Source organism: Mobula birostris, chromosome 13 (genome assembly GCF_030028105.1).
Source record: "Mobula birostris isolate sMobBir1 chromosome 13, sMobBir1.hap1, whole genome shotgun sequence".
Lineage (NCBI taxonomy): Eukaryota > Metazoa > Chordata > Chondrichthyes > Myliobatiformes > Myliobatidae > Mobula > Mobula birostris.
This window is the reverse complement of record NC_092382.1, coordinates 40,208,170-40,228,424: the sequence shown is the minus strand read 5'-3', so window position 1 is coordinate 40,228,424 and position 20,255 is coordinate 40,208,170.

Here is a 20,255-nt window from a genome sequence, read left to right as displayed (position 1 = left end):
TAAACTCAATCCTATGGTTGATGACGTCCGATGCAAGGTATGCCATCTTAACCACAGAGTCAACCTGCGCAGCAGGTTTCAGTGTCCTATGGACTCGGACCCCAAGATCCCTCTGATCTTCCACACTGCCAAGACTCCTTCCATTAATGCTATATTCTGCCATCATGCTTGATCTGCTATTTTATATTGCACCAACTCAATTGCAACTTTCTTTACTTTAATGTAATATGCTTAACTTTCAAATTTTATTTTTATAACTTTAGAAAACAGCTTTACTACCTACAGGACCCCCCACCCCCATACCACCACCTCACCCTCTGGATTGCCTGAATCATCTGAATTCTGGAATGGTTAGCGACCAGCCCTGACCTTCTCTCAACCAGAGCTCTGCAATATCTGGCTCACTGTGTCACGTACTAATCCAGGTTCTAAGTACGTCTGTCTTAAGTGTTACACACCTTTACTGACATAACCTCACTTCAGCCCCTCGGAGACACCGGGCTCATTAACGGGGTCCTGGCTGGACTTCATTTTGGCATTCCTTGACCTCGTCTCTACCTTTTACTCAATCCTACTTACTCACTTGCAGTTCCATTTCCCACTCTCCCGCCCAACCCCCAAGACCAGGCCTGCACATGCCACATGTTAATGCCAGGGCAGATACATCAAACTTGCCAGTTAGAATATCAACTCCCTTTCAGTGCAGGTGTAAAACCAATGTTCTTACACCAGTCCACCAAACCTCGAAGAGAGCCCAATAATATGTGTATACGATGCCCTTCCTCCTGCACAAACTGTTAGCCGCACAAGTACCTGTTCTTCCTTAGCATCTTTTCCCTCTTAAGCCCGTGATACGGGAAGTAATAGTGAGATCACTTTTCCGGAGTTGCTAGTTCTTAAGCCATAAACCTTCTTAGCTTCTCAATTAACTTGTTTGGAAATTTTGAGGGACCTATAGACTTGCATAGCACGACTCCCCTGATCCTCCACACTGCAATAAAATCTGCCATTTGTGCTCCATAATCCAGTTTGAATTTTTATTATGTATCAGCTCGTACTGTTACTCATGGAAGTCCATCTATCACATCGTACCCCTGCTCTACACCGTGTCGACGTCCCATTGTAACCTATGATGAAATTCTACACTATCCACAGCTGCAGCACATAGGTGTCCTTGATTCAATTAGAGATGAAGTGAGGAACAATGAGCCGCAGCGCCCAGCAACCTCAACGTTACTCTAGCCTAATCGCTAAGTTTTGTTTCCTTTTTTAACTTGGGAGAAAACCCATAAATGTGACGGGGATTTAGTACAAATTCCTTCCAGCAAAACACCGGCATTGAGCTCTGATTTCCAGTGCCCCGAGCTGGAATAGTCTGATTCTAAGCGCTACGCTACGTGGAGCTTCAAACTGCAAGTTACCAACCCACATATCCACTTCCTCTTTCAAGTCGTTTACAAATATGAGAAAAAGTAGATCTCCTGGAAACGCCCCACCTACTGCCAGTCCCATACTCACTGGGCAAGGTAAGTCCAAGCCCAGGCAGCTGAGTTTCCATCAGTCCCATGCCTCCCGACGTTCTGGGTGAATCTATTGCAGGGGCTCTTGTCAAGCGCCTCACTCAATTCCATACACACAGCGTCCACCACTCTAGCCTTTGTTTTGTCAACCCCTAGGAAAGTCATTCAGGTGCGTAAGGCATGATCTTCCCCTCACAAAGCCATTTGACTGTCTCTAATTATGCTTCTACAAATATTTGTCAATCCTATCGCGAAGAATTCCCTTCAAAGATTTAGCCTCCATTAATGCCAGGAGTCATGGTTATACAATTAACAGGGTTATCCTCACTACCTATTACCCGTCTTAACCAAGCTTACATTTAGAGTTTATATTTAGATATTACCCTCTCACGATGAACATTAATTGACATCACGGACCAACCACTGAATGATTCAGATTGATTCCTCAATTCAGTTTTGTCTGGAGTATGTATTATCTGAATACAAACTGCCACTACTCTCATCACCTTTCTAATTGTATAAACAATAATATCCCTGATCGCGTTTGTTTAGAGAGATCCTCCAATCTTCCAGTTGCATGAGTTCAAAATTAAATGAGCCCCTGTTCCATTAATTATCAAGTGTCTGTTTCTGTAACACTGTCCTTTTCAACCATTATTCGCTTGTTCTTTGTCCAGGGTCGGTTCTGTGTTGGCACAGCCGAACATCTCGTTGACACTGACTAGGATTAGACCAAACACAAACAAGAGGAGCTCTGCAGATTTTAGAAATCCAAAACGCTGGAGGAGTTCTGCAGACCAGGCAGCATCTATGGAGAAGAGTAAACTGTGGACATCAGCATCTATGGAGAAGAGTAAACTGTGGACATCAGCATCTATGGAGAAGAGTAAACTGTGGACATCAGCATCTATGGAGAAGAGTAAACTGTGGACATCAGCATCTATGGAGAAGAGTAAACTGTGGACATCAGCATCTATGGAGAAGAGTAAACTGTGGACATCAGCATCTATGGAGAAGAGTAAACTGTGGACATCAGCATCTATGGAGAAGAGTAAACTGTGGACATCAGCATCTATGGAGAAGAGTAAACTGTGGACATCAGCATCTATGGAGAAGAGTAAACTGTGGACATCAGCATCTATGGAGAAGAGTAAACTGTGGACATCAGCATCTATGGAGAAGAGTAAACTGTGGACATCAGCATCTATGGAGAAGAGTAAACTGTGGACATCAGCATCTATGGAGAAGAGTAAACTGTGGACATCAGCATCTATGGAGAAGAGTAAACTGTGGACATCAGCATCTATGGAGAAGAGTAAACTGTGGACATCAGCATCTATGGAGAAGAGTAAACTGTGGACATCAGCATCTATGGAGAAGAGTAAACTGTGGACATCAGCATCTATGGAGAAGAGTAAACTGTGGACATCAGCATCTATGGAGAAGAGTAAACTGTGGACATCAGCATCTATGGAGAAGAGTAAACTGTGGACATCAGCATCTATGGAGAAGAGTAAACTGTGGACATCAGCATCTATGGAGAAGAGTAAACTGTGGACATCAGCATCTATGGAGAAGAGTAAACTGTGGACATCAGCATCTATGGAGAAGAGTAAACTGTGGACATCAGCATCTATGGAGAAGAGTAAACTGTGGACATCAGCATCTATGGAAAAGAGTAAACTGTGGACATCAGCATCTATGGAGAAGAGTAAACTGTGGACATCAGCATCTATGGAGAAGAGTAAACTGTGGACATCAGCATCTATGGAGAAGAGTAAACTGTGGACATCAGCATCTATGGAGAAGAGTAAACTGTGGACATCAGCATCTATGGAGAAGAGTAAACTGTGGACATCAGCATCTATGGAGAAGAGTAAACTGTGGACATCAGCATCTATGGAGAAGAGTAAACTGTGGACATCAGCATCTATGGAAAAGAGTAAACTGTGGACATCAGCATCTATGGAAAAGAGTAAACTGTGGACATCAGCATCTATGGAAAAGAGTAAACTGTGGACATCAGCATCTATGGAAAAGAGTAAACTGTGGACATCAGCATCTATGGAGAAGAGTAAACTGTGGACATCAGCATCTATGGAGAAGAGTAAACTGTGGACATCAGCATCTATGGAGAAGAGTAAACTGTGGACATCAGCATCTATGGAAAAGAGTAAACTGTGGACATCAGCATCTATGGAGAAGAGTAAACTGTGGACATCAGCATCTATGGAGAAGAGTAAACTGTGGACATCAGCATCTATGGAGAAGAGTAAACTGTGGACATTTTGGGCAGAATTGGATATTCATTCTTTCTTTTTCTTTTCTCTCTCTCTCTCTCTCTCTCTCGTCCTGCTGCCTGAGCTGAAGCTTTTCTCCAGCACTTTGTGTAGGATTAGACCACATCAGTTCCCATTTTCTTCACTGTGTCTTTTGTTCTGGGTTCACAGCATCTCCTCTTCCACCCAACCACACCTCCCACCCCCGCAACTCTTTCTCTGAGAGCTAAAGTTCTGACACTGGAAGTTAGTTCAAACGGGAAAACAAAAGGAGGAGCTACAGGTAGAGACAGAAGAGAAAAAGATCGTGAAGGAAAGGACGGGTAATGATGGGAACAGGAGTGCTTGATACCGACGGAATTATGCTCCAAAAACAGACAGTTTTGTCAGAATCTGGAAGAAGGGGTGGCCGGTTAGCCTCAAGATTCAATTTCAGTGTGACGAGGGTGAGATGCAAAGGGGATTTTTCTGGGATGCTGAGGCCACTGGTGCCGTCGGGATCGACTGTAAATAGCTGTTTTATAACGGTAAGGCAACACACACAAAATGCTGGAGCAACTCAGCAGATAGGGGGCAACTTTGGAAAAAAGTAAATATTCAACTATTCGGGCCGACAATCTTCATGATTTCGTGTGTGTTCTGTATTTCGAGCATCGACAGAGTTTCTCATGCTTTGTTTGTAACTCTGTTCATCGTATTGTTTCCGTTTGCTCACAAGTGGGAGTACAGAATAGGGACATGAAAGCAGCTGAATTGTACTACTGCACAGCATTTATTTATATCCATTTAATGAGTTTCAAAATCCAATTCAGTGGGTATATCACCGCATTCTTGAGTTCCTCTCGGAATTTGCTCTGAGTCAGGGCGTAAATACACGTGTTGGCGCAGGAACTGATGATCTGCAGCATTCCCGATGTCTCTTCTACAATGTAAACGGGATGCATGACAGAATAATAAACAAAACTCATTGAAATCCGTTGATAGATATAAAATACCAAATTTGTTCCCCACAACAATATGAAACTACCGGTTATGCTGAAGAGCAAAACGATGGATTTGCGTCGGTTCTCCATCTCCCGGTCCTTGTCATTCTCTCCAGTCTTTTGTCCCCGGAGCCTCCTGCGGGCTCGACTGGCCACTAGAATCCGCCTGGCTGTCAGAATATTGAACAACAAAATCAGAAAGAATGGGACACAAGGGGTAAAAATGCGGTGAAGCATCTCAAATACCGCCCAAGAAGAAGAGTATTTGTAGCTCGATGTAAGAACACAATACCAGGGAACACCATCAATTATTACAAGAGGTTCAGAAGTAAAGCCCCAAGGGACGTTCTCCAAACAGGCCAGCACACTCACTGTCCCGATAACCACAGCCGCCGTTCTCTCGGTGCAATATTTTGTTTTTAGCTTCTCATAGCAAATAGCCACAAATCGATCGACGGTGAAAACGACAGTTAGCCAGACAGAGGCCGCGGTGCTCGCAAAAATCAACCATCTGGCGAGACTGCACACAGGAGTAATGAACAGGAATGATCGGCGAAAGTAAATCCAAGCAGTCCACATCAGCAGCGGTTGCGAGATAACGACCAGGAGATCGGCCGCTGCCATTCCCACCAGGTAGCGAGTAACACATTTGGAGAGACCGCACTTTCCACGGGAGAGGATCGCAATCGCCACCAAGTTCGCTGGAAGAGAGACAGAAAATAGCAAATTGAGAAAAAACTGAGCAGAACCCAATGCAGCAGTTTTCGGGGATCATCTAATATTTGGACTTTAATGCTGCATTTAACGGTAGAAAGTTGAAGAGAGGTCCAAGAGCTGATTGAGTTTATACATTAAAATAAAGCCAAATGATTTGAATTTGGATTCCTTTCAAAATGTGAAGAGGCAGCGGAAAGATAAAGCTAGGTAACCTCAGAGTCAGTACTGGTTGGAACATTTTCTATCGGCTTCATCCGCGTCTGATATGAATGAAATTAATAAATCTGGACGCTGATGGCGGGATTCTTGCATTAGACAATCATCAACTTCCATGCAACTCCCTGTCAGCGACAGAATAGCCGAAGGACGAAACAGAAACAGGAAATCCTGGAACCACTCATCCAGGCAAAATAGAATATGTGGGAAAGCAGTTAGCGTGTATTTTGTTGGAACTGTTTACAGAGAGCCCCTATGACAGGACTTTCTCTTTCTATAGATGTTACTTTGTGCCTCCAGCATTCCCCGTGTTTGTTCCCTATTCCAGCATTTCTCACCTCGCTGATTTTACAACAGAACATTGTCCGAGGCAGCAGTCACAGCGAGGTCTGATACAGCCTCACAGATATACTCGAAGCCTCCGACTGAATCCATCACAGCGAAGCCGGGGAGAGGGATTCAACGTCCAGTAGCAGACTCGGTGACGCAGTGCAATGTCTGTAGAGGGGTCAGATGTGGATATGATAGAATACACTTCACAGTATTGATCAGCAGCGATGTCATTGTGTTGTCCATCAACTGTTTTATTTTCTGTCACACCGCACACATTTACTAAAAATCCTCAAGTTCCATGCTGCAACATGGAACTCATCACATTTCCTAAATCGTTATCACTAATCGATGGTTTGATCATTACACGTGCCTCACACGACCGCTGACATACCAATGCAGACAATCAATTGTTATCATCTCCACAGCAGTATAAACACAATATTGGCAAATGCAGTGTAGCTGCTTCGAGACCAAAAGCACAGAGACCCGAGCATTACATCATTGAAACACAAACCGCTGGAAGAAATCCGCCTGCCCCACTGAGGTCCACCGATGATTTCTACAGCGTTTTATTTTTAGATCCAGACATCAGAATCCACAGTGGCTGGTTTCGATTCCATTCCGAGAATGCCGAACACTAGGACTGAGCATGTGACCGTGGAAACCAGCGACAGAAACGATCACTACTTTGGCATTTAACTTCAATTCCCACCAACGGCAGCTGATACGGCGGCTTACCGGGAATTCCAAAGGCTGAAATAAATGGATAGTAAACTTCTCCTATCCGTAAAAGGACTGGATACCCCATTTCAGGAATAATCTGCCAATTGTCTTGCTTCTGAACTCACAGCTCCTTCAGCAACTCTGAGCTAATGCATTCAAAACGGCTCTGATTTATACAAAGGATCAGTCTCCAGAGATACGGTTATGCCGCTGACGAACTGACAACAGTCACTTGAATAAACATGGTAATTCAACACCATTCATTGTCTCTGATGTCAATATTCAGCCGACTGAAGACAAGCACTTCTAAATTCCTAGGCATTACCTCAGCGGTTACTCACCTCGGGAAAGGAAATCTGCGTGACCCACTGAGGTCTATCGATGAATCCTACAGCGGTTTATTTTTAGATCCAGATTTCAGAATCCACAGAGGCTGGTTTCGATTCCATTCCGAGAATGCTGAATACCAGGACTGGACATGTGGCAGTGGAAACAACCCTGCTGACTCTCACAGCTATCTGGACTATTCCTCTTCTCACCCTGTCTCTTCTCGCAATTCCTCCGTCTCCGCCGCATCTCCTCTCAGGATGAGGTTTTTCATTCCAGGACGAGGGAGATGTCCTCCTTTTTTAAAGAAAGAGGGTTCCCTTCCTGCACCATCAACTCTGCTCTCAAACGCATCTCCCCCATTTCACACACATCTGCTCTCACTCCATCTTCCCTCCACCCAACTAGGAATAGGGTTCCCCTGGTCCTTACCTGCCACCCCACCAGCCTCCACGTCCAACATATAATTCTCCGTAACTTCCGCCACCTCCGACGGGATCCCAACACTAAGCACATCTTTCCCTCCCCCCCCCCCCGCCCCCGCCTCCACTCTCTGCTTTCTGCAGGGACCGCTCCCTACACGACTCCCTTATCCATTCGTCCCCCCACCCCCACCCTGGCCCCCATCCGCCCCCACGATATCCCTCCTGACACTTATCCTTGTAAGCAGAACAAGTGCTACACATGCCCTTACACTTCCTCCCTCACTACAATTCAGGGCCCCAGACAGTCCTTCCAGGTGAGGCGACACTTCACCTGTGAGTCGGCTGGGGTGATATACTGCGTCCGGTGCTCCCGATGCGGCCTTCTATATGTTGGCGAGACCCGACGCAGACTGGGAGATCGTTTCGCTGAACACCTACGCTCTGTCCACCAGAGAAAACTGGAGTTACCAGTGGCCACACATTTTAATTCCACGTCCCATTCCCATTCTGATATGTCTATCCCCGGCCTCCTCTACTGTAAAGATGAAGCCATACTCAGGTTGGAGGAACAACACCTTATATTTCGTCTGGGTAGCCTCCAACCTGATGGCATGATCATTGACTTCTCAAACTTCTGCTAATCCCCTACTTCTCCCTCGTACCCCGTCCGTTATTTATCTATTTATATACACACATTCTTTTTCTCTCTCTCTCCTTTTTCCCCCTCTGTCCCTCTCACTATACCTCTTGCCCATCCTCTGGGCTTCGCCCTCCCCCATTTCTTTCTCCCTAGGCCTCCTGTCCCATGATCCTCTCATATCCGCTTTGCCAATCACCTGTCCAGCTCTTGGCTCCATCCCTCCCCCTCCTGTCTTCTCCTATCATTTTGGATCTCCCCCTCCCTCCCCCTCCAACTTTCAAATCTCTTACTCACTCTTCCTTCAGTTAGTCCTGACGAAGGGTCTCGGTCTGAAACGTCGACTGTACCTCTTCCTAGAGATGCTGCCTGGCCAGCTGCATTCACCAGCAACTTTGATGTGTGTTCTATTGAAAAGAATGTCGGAGTTCTATTGACAAAGACCCGAAGCAGCCACATTTACAGATTTCAATTTTGTCTTCGCTAATTATCCATTTGTAAACAGAGTTCAACGACACGTCCGACTCCCAACTTCTGTCCCTGCGGTTTTGCACGTTCAACATCATCCTGGCCACACACACACACATACACACACACACGGGATGGCAGTGATCAGATGATCACGATGCTGATGTACAAAACATGAGATAACCTACAGATGCTGGAAATTCAAGGCAACACACACAAAGTGCTGGCAAAGCTCTGTGGAGAATTTTGACATGTTACTGATGTAATAGGCGTTTAAGAGCATCTCAAACCTGCAAGAGATCAAACGAAAATTACAAAGAAATGCTTCGATCGGCAAAGGAATGCGAAGACCGCTTAAATATTAAAAACAGGACTCTAAATTCTGATTTGATGGAGACGGACGTGAAAGCACAGGGGAACATCTGGAGAAATTTCAGAAGCACTCGCTCGCTGCTGTCGTTAGGGCGCGGTCGGGAATCTTCCGGAGGGAAGACCTCAAAATCCTCGGCTTTGCCTGCTGTTGGCGACCGAGATTGAGATCGAATCGTTCGTACAGAGATGGCGCTCAGTACTTGGTGTGGGAGAGCTGATTCGGAGGCTCGAAGCTTTCGGATGACTCAGAGACTGATTGTGATCGGGCATGGCAGGGAGAGTTTTTCTTCCTTGTCCCGTCTGCGTGAGATGAGGTACATTTGAGAGACTTTGAACTTTTACTGTGCACATGGGCTTCTTCATCAAGTTACAGTATTGTTGCACTGTTGTAACTATATGTTATAATTATGTAGTTTTGTCAGGTTTTTTTTTCAGTCTTGGCTTGTCCTGTGTTTTGTGATATCACACCGGAGGAAATATTGTATCATTTCTTAATGCATGCATTACTAAATGACAGTAGAAGAGGACTGCATGTCTTCATAATCTAATAAATTGGGAGGTGAATCGACGCAGGATAGCTGAACGTGAATGAAAGAAAGACAAGCATCAGATGCAATGTTATATATGTGTGAAAGAGAGAGAGAGAGAGTCAGACCGACAGATTGACAATGGCACAGGCTGCAACGGCCGCTTCACAGAACCACATGACATTTACCTCTCCATCACTGACCGAGTTTCTTTCTCGTACCCACAGGAAAAACAAACTGCAATCAACTACGATATTCCCTCCTGTCGAGGCACCAGATCAGCCGCTCCTGTCTGACACACAAGGTATGTTACAGAGCACAGAGACACCGACAGCTCATCAGTTCCACAGTTTCAGACAGCAGAGATATTCAGATTCAGTCCCACACTGAACCCAAGACCCCGACACAGGTCACCAATACAACGGTTACACTGAACCACAGATGGGTAATATTCCGATTGTATTCTGTACCAGTATCTTACAGGTAGAGACACAGACCAAGTCCCCAAATACTCACTGGGGCTGGCAGAGTCAGTGTGGATTCAGGATTGGACAAACAGATGTTTAATTGAGAACTGATGAATGTGGTATTAGAAGAACCTAAGAAAGGATCGGATAAGCACATGGGGTTTGGGACACTATACCTGTGTGAGAATTAGTCAGCAGGTGAAGGTCAGATAGAGGAAGTAAAGGGAACACGTTCAACATTTAGGTGACTCAGTGTTTGTGGCTGAGACCCCAGCTGTTCATAGTCTACATTGGCGATTTGGATGTGAGGACCAACTTTATTATATCCCTGTTGGCTGTTGTACGGAGCTGAAAGGCAAGGTTTGAGAAGGACCCAGCGAGAGTTTGGGGATGCAGACAGAAGTGACGGAGTGAAGATGTGGCAGACAGACAGAATATGGGGGAATGCGAGGCCATTCATTCCCAGAGGAACAAACTAGAAAATCCACATTTACATGGGGACAGAGTGACTGGTTCATAGGGACCTGACAGTCCTTGTCAACAAATCACTAATAGTTAACGTTCACGTATCGCAAATAATTAGGGAGCCAAATGATATTCTGTGCCGTGATACAGGAGGATTGGAGAAGAGGTATAGAGATGTCTGACTGGGAGGGGTCCTACAGGGTGTGGTGAGAATGTACGTTGAATATTAGTTCCAGGTTTTGCCGCATTTCCTTGGGAAAGTTATCCCTATTGAAGAGAGGGTGCCGAGACTATTCCTCACACTGACAGGTCTCGTTCCTGGGAGGACACACTTGCTGCGTGCGGGGAGACTGAGTCTGTATTCTCCGGAATTGTGAGGAGAATTGCTGGCTTATTTCAGGTCATTCAGACCAATTGCAGGGAGAATGTTTCCCCTGAATGATAATTTTAATACCATGTGTCACAGTCCCAGAATGAAGGAACGGATATTCAGGAAGGAGTGGAAAACAAATGTCCTTAATCAGTGATTCTTTCTCCAGTTAAAACATACAACACTGCAGGAAAGGAGAAGGCTATTTGGTCTGTGATGTTGGGCTGACGTAATTAAGCCTCATTAAACTAATCCCTCTGCCTGAATGCACATTGAATATTATTTCCAGGTCTAGTCACAGTTCCTCACACTGACTTGACTGCTTCAAGAGATAGCAAGCTGTCTGTGTGAGGGGAGAGTGAATGAGCTAGGCCTGTATTTTCTGGAATTTTGAGGAGAATTGATGGATTCTTCCAGATAATTTGGACCGATGGCTGGGAGGACGTTTCCCCTGAATGAGAATTCTATTACCATCGGTCACAGACTCAGAATGAAGGAACTGATATTCACGATGAAGTGGAAAATAAATTTCCCTCATCAGTGATTATTTCTCCAGTTAGACATTGTAGGACAGGAAGAGACAATTCAGTCTGTGATGTTGGGTTGATATGATTTAGCCGATGATGCCTAATTATACTAATCACCCTGCTTGCGTGTTGTCTATATCTGTCCTTTCTCTGTGTGTTTGTTTGTCTATCACAGAATCTGAAACACACCACTGCCTTCACTACCAAGCTAGAAATACATTCCAGAAACCGCAACTCTCGGCTTTGTTTTATATTAAACATTTCTCCGCAGACCTCCTTTGAACATTTTCCTCTCTCACCTTAACTGCGTGTCCTCTGTTATACGGTATTTTGATATTGTGAGAAAGATCACAGTTGCCTACCGCATTTATGACTCTTATAGGCCTCTCTATCTCCCCTTGGTAGCTGCCATTCTGGAAAGAATAACACAAGTTCTTGCAAATCCTCCTTATAGATCTCCTCCCTATAAACCTCTCCTTTCCCCTCTCCAAAGCCTTGGCCTCCTTCTTGTAATGGGGCGACTGCAAACTCCAGATGCAACCTAACCAGAGATTGATAAAGCTGTAACATCACTTCCTTTTATGACAATAATGATCCTCTCAGTTCTCCCCTTGGCTCCCACCACTCCGGAAAGAACAATCCAACTTTGTGCAACTCCACCTTCTAGATCTCCTCCTAAAGGTCCTCCTTACAACCTCTTCTATGCCTTTTCCAAATCCTCGGCATTCATCTGATATGGAGCGACCGAAACTAAATGCAATACCCCACGTGCAATCTGACCAGAGTTATATAGAAAACCAGAGTTTTCCGGTCAAGAGGAACCTACGGGTGGGCTGAGTCTGCGATGTCCCGACAAGCAATAGGTGGGAGAACTGCTGGAGGATGTTTGTTCTGCACCCGGACAGATGGATACAGTGATCAGCCGAAGTGAATGGCCACAGCACTTCCTCCCTCGAACACAAGGAGCTGGACTCCCGTCGTGGACTGAGAGGTTCATACACAGAGCCAGACGTAAGATCACCCACCTCCCCACCACAGGCCGTGGAGAAATCTGTGGGACCACATTGCGATTTCCTCCCCCTATCCAGACAGGTAAATGTGGCAGCCCACACCCCTGTAGCCACGTCCACCTTGACCTTGGCGGAAAGCATCCTGATATCATGGCTTGGTACAGCAAAATACTCCTCCTGTGACTGTGAGAAACTGCAGAGGGCTACGACCACATCTCAGCATGTCACGGAAACCAACCTCCCCTCCGTGGACTCTGTCTTCACTTCCCACTGCCTTGTAGAGCAGCCAGTATAATCACTCACCCCAGACATCCTGTCTCCCCTCTAACCGGACAGAAGATACCAAAGCCTGAAAGCTCACACTGCCAGGCTCATGGACAGTCTGTTATAAGGACAATGATTATGTTTTATAATATCCTTATGCGATAAGAATATCCCTACTATAACTAGATGGACTCGACCTCAATGTACTGGATTAGCATCTTGCACCTTATTGTCCATCTGGCCAGTGATGTAGTGGCATCCGCACTGGACTTCGGGGGAGGAATGATCCTGGATTAGAATCCAACCATCTTCTTCCAAAACAGACACAAATGCTGGAGAAACGCTCTCTCGGTCGACATCTCTTTCATAGGACACGAATATATATATATTTTTTACTTCTTTTATGTCTGTTTTTTTTATCTTTATTGTGTTTCTGGGACAGGTAAAGGTTGTGATTTACAGCCTGGAGATGGTTTGAGTGATCCAGCGCTTTGCTGGCTCCGAGAAGATTCTGTGACAGGAGCGCGCACTCGGACGACCCCGATGAGAAGAAACTTTGAGTCGTGGCGGGAACCGCTGTTCGACTCCGTATTGCCGTTTAACAAGTTGCCGTCCGGTGCGCCACAATATCGTTATTGTTTAACTGCACTGCACTTTATCTCTTTATCTGAGGCAGTTATACTCGATTCTGCGTTCTGTTATTGATTTACCTTGTTCTACCGCAGTGCACAGTGTAGTGTTCTGATTGTTGTGTACGGTACTCAAGACAAGACTGTCACTGTCCCTCGGTACAGGTGTCAACAATAAACCAATCTTGCAAGGTACATCAAGGCGCATTGATCTTCTTGTCTGCCATTGCTGGTTTATTCCAGATTATTTAGAAGCTCGGGATTAATAGACTGTTATCCGCTACCCTCCCAGGTGTTTAAGCACATGTATCCCACTGCCTCACTGCCAGGACTGTGAGTGGTGACAGGAGTGTCTGACGAAACAAAGATCCTTCCTACAACACCTGAGCCTGAACCCCTAAACTTGAACCCCACACGCTTCTTCCTGATGTGCTCCTTCCCTTCTCTAGTCTGCAGGTCACCCTTGGACAACGAGTAGCAGATGCTTAACCTACACCACCCCCTCCACCATGGGAGCATTCCCCAAAAAAGGGAGACAGCATGGTCTCCGTCGTCCATCCATCCTGATTGGTTCATCCTCATTCAATCAGTTTTCTGGTGCCCCACCTTATTTACAATCAAATTCCAGACTTACTACCCCATTAAACATTTAATGACCATGCAGGAAGAGTTCAGCTTGATTTTAGAATAGGTTAAAAGTGAACAAAGGTATGCAAGTCAACAAAATGGTGAAGGCCTGTTTTTATTGACACGCCTGTCATTATTGGTTGGAGAAGGTCAACAGCAGCTCCATGAAACATTCCGGTTTCCACTTGGAATACAGTTGTGCAATTCCGATCTTCCTAAGGTGACTTTCAAAATGTACAGGTAAGATTTACCAGGATGTTGCCTGTCCCAAGGTTTATAAACAGAGTTTAGAGTTTCAACAATCATGGGCTTTTATTGGAATGCTCGGGGCTGAGAGGAATCTTGATAGAACTTGATAAAATTATGGAGAAATTATCATGTAGACCGGGGTTGCCAACTTTTTTTTTCTTAACAGCCAAAACCATTAACCAAGGAGTTTGTGATCATGCAGGGGATGGGAGGGAGAGTTCAAGAAGAGTGGGGCAAGTTTTTCTGTCGATTTTCCCCAGTAATCAATATCATCCTGTAACCCAAGACTATCCTACCGATGGACATGGCCACCATATATTATGTTATCTGCAATCTGTTTAGATTGGTTCCCATTGTCATAAAGTTATCTGGAAACATTTGTGCATTATTCTGTGTCTTTACTACATTGACTTTCACAACGTAGATAAATGAGCATAATGTCACACTGAAGTAAAGTGGGAACATATGCCTTGTATCAACAGATGCAGAAACAATTACTGAAACAGATAAGAATGTCATGAATGCATCTGTCCTTGCATTCCATCATTGACAACTTACTGGCCTTTGCAGAATGGAAGCACCTATGTACTTGAACAAAAAATCCTACAAAAAGTAAAGGATACAGCCTAATCAGTCAGCGATAAAGGCCTCCCAGCTATTCTGCACATCTACATGAAGTGCTATGGCAGGAAAGCTGCCGCTGTCAACAGGAACACCTAACATCAAGGACAGGTTCAGAAACAGTTACCACCCTTCAACCATCAGGCTCTTGCACCAAAGGGTATAACTTTACTCAACTTCACCTCGTCCATCAGTGAAATGTTTCCTGAACCAATTGATACATTTTCAAGAGCTCTTCATCTCATGTTTTCAATATTCAGCACGTTTTTATTTATTATGTACGGGGTCTTTCTTTTGTTACATTTAAAATGGCGATTTTTGTTATGTTAATCTGTGGAATGCGGCTTTGTTGTGTTTTAACGCTGCAGAGAGTTTGCGCTAGCAGTTTATTGTGGTTTAGAGGGTGATAAGAGGGTGCTATTAGCCAATGGGTGGTTATGTATCGTTTTGTTTTCGGATGCCATGCTGTATGATATGACTGTGGACTGAGTTTTGGCGGGGAGTCGGGAGGAGAGACGAGGAGGACGGCGGACGTGCGGAGAGGCTCCGGTCGATCACTTCGGGTGGTCCCGAGCCGTGGGTCGACGGAATTCGGGTGGTCGTCTGACGTCGAACTTGAGCTCCAACGGTAGCGTGCGAAGAACTTGGACTTTGAATAAGTGTTGGCGCCTTTTTTTTTCATTACTTTCCTCTCTGTATCACATGTATATTAATGCCCTAGAATTAGTAATATCTATAAAGTGTATGTGTTAAAATTTACTGGGTGTGCTGGCTGATGATTGATGTTTGTGATTGATTCGGGCGACGATTGACCCTGAGGGGACTGCTGAAGCAGGTGCTGGGCGGGATTTCCCCTAGACATACACGAGCCAAAATAACGGAACGTTACAAGTGGGGGCTACCGTCAGGGATTTGGATTTTTTTTCGGGAAAGTTGTACTTGTGGTTGCGGTAAGTGGTGTGAAGATGGAGCGAGATAAGATTGTAAGTTGGTGTGAAATGGAGGAGGTACCGGTGAATCATGCGTGTGTGGTAAGCGGGGTCGATTATCGCATTCCGGCAGAGGTACTGGTGCGAGGGTTGAGTTTGATTAAAGGTATCGGGCAGGTAGAACTTGTAGCTAGAAGGGGTGGGAAAGAACTGGAGGCTTGCTGGATGTTGGTGCGGGCGAGTGCCGACGTCATGGCTTTAGAATTACCAGCGACAGTCCATGTCCAGGGGGAGGCGGGGCCGTGGGGTCTCCATACCCTCCCCGAGGACGCAAGTGAGGAGGTGCCGGAGGAGCTAGTTGAGGCCCCCGGCCGGGTGCCCGTAGCAAGAGGTAGAGGTGCGGAGTGGGAAGGTTTGGCCAGGCCTCGCCCCCATGGGCTTGAGGAGACTGCCGAGTTAACGGCTGCCATTATCTCCCTGGCGAGAAGGGTTGAGGTGCACCGCCCGAAGCTGAGAATTTTCTCGGGAGCCAAGCCCACCCCGGAAGGGGAGGATGACTATGAGACCTGGGTTGAAGATACATCCCAATTGTTAGAGGTGTGGCCAGTTTCGGATGAGGAAAAGAGACAGCGATTGGTGGAAAGCTTAAGGGGCGGGGCAGCCCGGGTGGTCCGCGATCTGAGAGCGGCACGCCCCTTGGCTTCCCTATCGGAGTGTTTAGACGCTTTGGAGGAAGTGTTTGGACTGTCAGGGGATCCCTGGCGGCATTTAGCAGAGTTTCAACGGAGGGGCAGTAGATCAACTGGGGGCTGACGGTGATGCGCTGCCCACTGGTTACTGTAATGTGACTGCTCTGAGGAACCGGCAGCTGCCGGAGTTGAGTCACCAGGAAGTACAGGCGGCTCAGCGTGATGACCCAAGCCTTGGCACTATCTGGTACGCGGTTAGCCAGGGTGATATGGGGCAGGTGGAGAAGGCGAAACATGCCTCCGTTCCTCTACTACTGAAGGAGTGGCCCCGGTTGAAGCTGAAGAACCACGTCCTGTACCGAGTCACTTCGCCTCCGGACCACCCCCGGCGCTGGCAGCTGGTCATGCCCGAGAAGTATCGAAAGGCTGTGCTTCAGGCTCTACATGATGATTCCGGGCACTTAGGGGTAGAGAAGACCTATGGATTAGTCAAGGACCGGTTTTACTGGCCCCGGATGAGGGGGGAGGTGGAAGAATACTGTAAGACCTGTAGCCGTTGCGTCAGGAGGAAGACCTTGCCTGCGCAGGCGGCTCCGTTATCCCACTTGCAGAGTGCAGGACCCATGGACCTGGTGTGTATGGATTTCCTGTCTATTGAGCCGGACACCAGCAATACCGCGAATGTTTTGGTCCTCACGGATCACTACACTAGATATGCGCAGGCTTTTCCTACTAAGGATCAGAAAGCGACTACAGTGGCGAAGGTGTTATGGGAGAAGTACTTTGTTCATTATGGCCTTCCCCGGCGGATCCACAGTGATCAGGGACGGGACTTCGAGAGCAGGCTTATCCATGAATTGCTGGATATGCTTGGGGTTGAAAAGTCCAGAACCACCCCCTATCACCCTCAGGGTGATCCTCAGCCCGAGAGGTTTAACCGGACCCTGCTGGACATGCTCGGCACCTTGGAGATTGGACGGAAGAGTAAGTGGAGTCAGCACATCGCCCATTTGGTTCATTGTTACAATTGTACTCGCAATGATGCTACGGGGTACTCGCCCTACTATCTGATGTTCGGACGGGAAGCGAGGTTGCCCATTGATCTGTGTTTTGGGACTGAAGCGGGGGAAATACCTTCGAAGCCATGTCTGAAGTACGTGTCCGATATGAGGAGAGAGTTGAAAAGGGCGTACGAGTTGGCTGAGGCGGCAGCCACCAAGCAGAACCAGCGGAATAAAAGGAGGTATGATCAGAAGGTAAAGTTCGTCCAGCTATTGCCGGGAGACCGAGTCCTCATCCGGAATTTAGGACTACAGGGTAAGCACAAGTTGGCGGACCGTTGGGCAGCCACCCCATATGTGGTGGAGAGTCAGATGCCGAATCTCCCGGTTTACCGGGTGAGACCTGAGGGCGGGCAGGGGCCTGTCAAGGTACTCCATCGGAACCACCTGTTGCCTCTGGGTCGAGAGGTGAAGATGGACCTAGAGTCCGAATGGGAGTTTACTCCTAGTACGAGGACTCTGCGAGGGCGCGGGGCGCGGGAAGAGGCCGCTGCGAAGAAAACGGGGCCGGTCCCCACCTCGAGAAGGGATACGTCATCGGAAGATGATGATTCGGACGTGTGGTACCTGCTTCCGTTCGCTGATTCCCCGGTGCCAGGAGAAGAGACTCTTGGCCCTTCCATCACTGAGTCAGGGGGACCGAGGGAGGGTGTTGCAGAGCCGCCTGTATTACAGCCGGCATTGGGGGAGGAGAGGGTGGAGGCAGAACCCGAGCCAGAGGGCTCACCGGGGCAGAGGGATCCCGGTGAAGGGGAAGGTCCGACAGATCGGCTCGAGGGGTCACCTGGGGTGTCTGAACAGGGAGAGTCCACAGAGGAAGTCCTGAGGCCTCAGAGGAGTAGGCATCCCCCGGAAAGACTCACTTATATAGCGCCGGGAGAGCAGGGTGTAATCTCTACTGCCCTGCAAAGTTATGTCACTGCTTTATGCACCTGGGTTGGGTTTTGTGTTTTACAAGGAGTACTAGTGAATTCTGTTAACGTCATGAGGGCATGACTTTTTTGAGGTGGGGGGAGAGTGTACGGGGTCTTTCTTTTGTTACATTTAAAATGGCGATTTTTGTTATGTTAATCTGTGGAATGCGGCTTTGTTGTGTTTTAACGCTGCAGAGAGTTTGCGCTAGCAGTTTATTGTGGTTTAGAGGGTGATAAGAGGGTGCTATTAGCCAATGGGTGGTTATGTATCGTTTTGTTTTCGGATGCCATGCTGTATGATATGACTGTGGACTGAGTTTTGGCGGGGAGTCGGGAGGAGAGACGAGGAGGACGGCGGACGTGCGGAGAGGCTCCGGTCGATCACTTCGGGTGGTCCCGAGCCGTGGGTCGACGGAATTCGGGTGGTCGTCTGACGTCGAACTTGAGCTCCAACGGTAGCGTGCGAAGAACTTGGACTTTGAATAAGTGTTGGCGCCTTTTTTTTTCATTACTTTCCTCTCTGTATCACATGTATATTAATGCCCTAGAATTAGTAATATCTATAAAGTGTATGTGTTAAAATTTACTGGGTGTGCTGGCTGATGATTGATGTTTGTGATTGATTCGGGCGACGATTGACCCTGAGGGGACTGCTGAAGCAGGTGCTGGGCGGGATTTCCCCTAGACATACACGAGCCAAAATAACGGAACGTTACAATTATGATCATCTCTTCATTTTGTATTTACACAGTTTGTTGTCTTCTGCATTCTGGTGAACACCTTAGTTGGGCGGTCTTTCATTGATTTGGTTATGATTGTTATTCTATTGATATGCAAGAAAGTAAATCTCAGGATTGTTTCTGGTAACATATATGTGGTTTAATAATAGAATTTACTTTAAAATTGGAAAAAAAATAACTTGTTTATCAAAAAGATGTAGGAAATGCAGAAGAAAGACTGCATGGATAATTATGCATTTTTTACTTAGATTACCCCACTGTCCCAGATTCCCCACCACCATCCCCACCCCATCAATACATTGAATGGAATAATACATGCATGACCATAATCCAGTATCTTCTGTATCAACTCTTTTCCATCTTCCTGCTTTCTCTGTTCCGTTTATCTTCTGCACTTAGACAGAACGTACTTACAGGGTGTCAGCTCTATCAGCATCTCACGTAGCTGTCTGTGGATCAGGGCAATTGATGATGAGAAATGGGTGAAGAAACATGGTTAATTTGCACTCGTAGGCTCATGACCTCCAGCCAGACAGCAGAGAGCTTTCCTCCACTCACCATCATCCACAGAAATCCATCACTTAACACCAAGAGAATCCCCTTCCTTCACACCAAGACCCACATCCCCAAAACACTGCGAGACTTAATTGCTTCCAAATCAGATTATTCATGTTCCTCATTAATCACCAACCAACTTTTCCCTCACCAGAGCAAATCACCTTCCAAAACACTAGAGAACACCCCTCCCTCACGGTTCATGGAAATCTCCCTGTGTGTACGCCAGGGGAATCAACTTCCACATCACACCAAGGAATCCTGTTTTCCAAACCTGTGAAGATCCCTCACTCTGCATACAAGACTATCCTTTCCTCTGTAATCAGACACAAATCTTTGATGGAACAAACCAACTCACACAAATAGTACCTAAAATAATTCACTAAATTAATCACAGTCTGTCAGTGCAGGGATTACACTCGTGTGACGTAATGGCTTGTTCAAAATCTTTATTTTTAAATCTGTTGAAATCTGTCACTTTGGAGTGGCTAAGTGGTATTTCAAATCACAGACTTAATATTTTGTTCATAGAGATCGTCTGTGGTGTCTGGGGTCAAATCACTGGATGGACAAAATGTCTGAAATGTGGGTTAGGTACGGCACTGTGCAGA